The 4064-nt window shown below is 50.9% G+C and overlaps 1 protein-coding gene across 1 annotated transcript in view; it reads left to right on the top strand.

The window, feature by feature from the left end:
• The first annotated feature begins 1727 nt into the window (after positions 1-1727).
• The window catches only part of AMPD3 (adenosine monophosphate deaminase 3), a 51961-nt gene continuing 49624 nt past the window's right edge, over positions 1728-4064 (top strand). The window contains exon 1 of the mRNA XM_018555459.1: positions 1728-2020. The gene's annotated coding sequence lies outside the window, so the exon portion shown is untranslated. The remainder of the gene's footprint in view (positions 2021-4064) is intronic.

Below are 4064 nucleotides of genomic sequence, written 5' to 3'. Positions count from 1 at the left end.
TATAAACCCGAAAAGGACGCCATTAGATGGTCGAGGAGGGAAATGGAGACGCATTACACTGGATACGCCGCTGATAAAAGCTCCATTACACATCCATCTAAAAGCTTTATGTCATCCGATCCATTAGCCAGGAAAATGAAATCAATACAGAGAATGCGAAGAGGACCTGTCCTGTCCTGCTGCAGCAAAGAGCCGCCGTACACCGGCCTGATCCGCCAAACCATGGGCACAACTTGGGCATAAAGACCGGTCACTGCTGCTCTCTCTCCTTGTGCAGGTTGACTGGTCTTGTCTCCGCACCCTCCTGTAATAAAGACCGGTCACTGCTGCTCTCTCTCCTTGTGCAGGGTGACTGGTCTTGTCTCCGCCCCCTCCTGTAATAAAGACCGGTCACTGCTTCTCTCTCTCCCTGTGCAGAGTGACTGGTCTTGTCTCCGCCCCCTCCTGTAATAAAGACCGGTCACTGCTACTCTCTCTCTCTCCTAGTGCAGGGTGACTGGTCTTGTCTCCGCCCCCTCCTGTAATAAAGACAGCTCACTGCTACTCTCTCAGAGGAGGGCTTGCTTTGACGCATTTGGCCAGGGAGGGCTTGTTTTGACACATTTGGCCAGGGAGGGCTTGCTTTGACACATTTGGCCAGGGAGGGCTTGCTTTGACACACTCAGCCAGGGAGGGCTTGCTTTGACATATTTGGCCAGGGAGGGCTTGCTTTGACGCATTTGGCCAGGGAGGGCTTGCTTTGACGCATTTGGCCATGGAGGGCTTGCTTTGACGCATTTGGCCATGGAGGGCTTGCTTTGACGCATTTGGCCAGGGAGGGCTCACTTATTATTATTATACAGGATTTATATAGCGCCAACAGTGTGCGCAGCGCTTTACAATATAAGGAAGACATTACAATCACAACACAATTCAAGACAAGATGGTAATGAGGGCCCTGCCCGTAAGGCACTTTGACGCAGTTGGCCAGGGAGGACTTGCTTTGACACATTTAGCCAAGGATGGCTCACTTTGACGCAGTTGGCCAAGGAGGACTCGCTTTGACACATTTAGCCAAGGATGGCTCACTTTGACGCAGTTGGCCAGGGAGGACTCGCTTTGACACATTTAGCCAAGGATGGCTCACTTTGACGCAGTTGGCCAGGGAGGACTCGCTTTGACACATTTAGCCAAGGATGGCTCACTTTGACGCAGTTGGCCAGCTTGAACACGCATTGCAATATATGCAAACCAAGAATCCTTATGTAGACCCTTCCTAGAAATATGTCTAGCAGCGTGCAGAGGGTTAATTCGGAGTTCTCCGGGAATGTGCCGGCCGACCTATCTAGATCACACGGATGATAAAGGGGAGGCAAGGAGAGAATAATATAAGCTGTGACTTGACAACTGAGTTGTACATTAACTTCTCACCCCATAATTATTCCAGCTCAAATTTTTTGGCCGATTCGGCAGCAATCTACAGAATTTCGGGCCATCTATGGCCAGTCTTAAGAAGAGCTGAAGGCTGCTGTCCTTCTCATATACCGTGTGAGTCCCTGGTGTGTACACAGGCTGCTGCACAGGTGCGGAATAAGTAGGAGCGTTGTCTCTTTAAAAACAATACCAGGAAAACAAACAGCATGTTAGTGGTCTGTGCATTCAGCGTTCAGGAAGTGCCGGAGACTCGTGCGTCCCGATATCCTCTGCGCTCCCCACTCCATTAATTATAGGCAGCGTGTTGCGTACTCTCAGGGCTGCTCCTCCACTTCACTCAGCTGCCTTATTAGGGTTCGCCTTGACAGCAGTCCAAGGTCTAAGCAAAGTGCTGGTAGCTAGATGAATGACAATAAATTTATTTTCCAGCAGAGGGACTGAAATCCGATCCCTGCGAGGAGTTTCCTGTCGGAATCGGATAGAAAGCTGCAGGTGACTGGATCTTCGAGCTGGGACCGGACTCTTTGCGGGACCATCCATCACGCCAGGACCTACAGAAGCCGCTGAGCGGGAGCGTTTGATCCTCACCTGTACCCCCAGCTATAAGGTAAAGTGACTTCCACCTCTTCCAATGTGCCACGGGGCATTGCATTGTAAAATCCGTGCTGCCTGGTTGTGCGGAATACCTGGCACTTCCATGGTGCAGGGCGTGGGATGGCTCCACCGCACTCTGCGACTTTGCTGCCTCTCCTTTTCACAAAGGAAAGGTCAGGCGTAAGAGGAAAATAACAAGTGCTGTGCGGGAAAATTTTCGTCAAATTTGACAAGGAAAGTCATAGAATCCATGCTGCAGGGCGTTATTGTGCAGGAGGAGTAGCTGATGCCTGGAACTGACTTGCGGCAGAGATGCCGGGGACCGTAACAAGCACTGGATTTAAACATGAAGAGAGATAGAGTGGTCTCCACCTATTATGGTCCACCAAAATGTAAAGATTTTGGCAAATTGCCGTAGCTCGCCAGCAAGCCAGCTCGTTTTTTTAACTTCGTCAATCTGGCAACGTTAAATAGATCCGCATGTGGTTGTTGTGGGACATTGTACTTTTGGATCGTTCGATAACTTGAAACGTCCAGCTGTCTGTCTTTCCATTTTGCCGCAGGGCTGACGCATGCTCTCCTGCACCCACCTTCTTGCGTGGGCTCATCGTATAACACTGACTTGTGCCTACAGCCTTTCACAACAACCTGCACGAATGATCAATTGCTGCAGCTATATACAGTATCTGTGCATCACGTGTGCGCTACCCAATCAACCTTTTGTGAGTACAGAACTTGGTGTGCGATGTGGTGTAGGCGACCCTCCTGGGTGCATATCACTGGATTGTATTGCCTGCTTCTGTAGGCTCCTCCTTCTGTTCTGGCTGATCTGGGCACTTGAGAGCACATTGTCCCATGGCTGACTGTTGTTGTCGGCCTATGGGCACGGCTCATGCCATACTTGCTGTGCTATACACTCTGATTACATATCACGTGTGTTAAGTGGAAGGTGTTGCATCTTGGATGATTGGTCAGATGCCCTCTGCTCTCCGTCTTGTCCTTCACTACCCACAGGGCAGCCATCATGGGGGTACGGCCTATACTCATGTAAGGGGCCCGGGGGGCCCACCCGAGTCCCTTACATGACTATTGGCCGACGTTGAAGGGCGAGGAGGCAGAGGCCTGGCCCTAGCAGCGCAGGGCCCCAGTGGCTTCGAGACAAGCTGGGGCCCCATCAGCGAAGCTGTTCATCTGATGTCGGACTGGCCGGAAGTGACGTCACTTCTGGCTGGTCCGGCGGCAGACGAGGCCATATGTGCAGGTAAGAGGAGCTAGGAAGCAAGGAAGGAAAGGAGGGAGGGATGCAGCCCTGACCAGCCCACCTGAGACCCCTTCAGAGACAGTCGCAGATGGGCTGTGCAGCATCTATGGTGGGCTCTGCAGGGTCACTCTCAGGCCTAAAGCCGTGTAAGGGGCCCCAAAATTTCTGATGGCTGCCCTGACTACCCATATGGATCTGTGTCTTGTGTTCTCTGCCTTGTCCAGTGCTCTCCATCTTGTATTTCCATCCCCACAATGGCCATTAATTCTGGGCCTTGTGCTTCATTTTTACTTTTATTTCACTTACTGTGTTCCTGACTTTACAATGTTTGTGTTCCTCATTTTGACATTGTTCCCTTTCTGGTGTGCTTCCTATCTTTTCCATGGCCTCCATTTTTTGTATTGTGTTCCCCATCTTTTTCCATAGCCCCCTTTTTGTCCTGTGCCCTTCATCTTGTCCAGTGCTTCCTGTAGCCCCAATCTTGTCCTGTACTCCCATCTTGTCCTATAGCATCCATCCTGTGCATCCCATCCTGTCCCATACACTTCATTGTATCCTGTGCCCCCTATTCTATCCAGTGCGATCCAGTCTGTCCTATGCCCTCAGTTCTTGTCTTAAACCTTCCATTTACTCTGCGCCCCCCATCCTGATCTGCTCTCTCCATCTTATGCTGTCCCTGTCTGTTTGTCCTATGACTCCATTCTTCTCCTATAACCACCATTCTGTCACCTCCCCCACCATATCTTGTCTTATGCTCTCCATCTTGTCTTGTGCCCCCCATTCTATCTTAAACCCT

The sequence above is a fragment of the Nanorana parkeri genome, unplaced genomic scaffold (assembly GCF_000935625.1).
Source record: "Nanorana parkeri isolate BGI_ZX_2015 unplaced genomic scaffold, ASM93562v1 scaffold10, whole genome shotgun sequence".
Lineage (NCBI taxonomy): Eukaryota > Metazoa > Chordata > Amphibia > Anura > Dicroglossidae > Nanorana > Nanorana parkeri.
The sequence above is the reverse complement of the archived record's forward strand: the minus strand, read 5'-3'. Positions and strand labels throughout refer to the sequence as shown.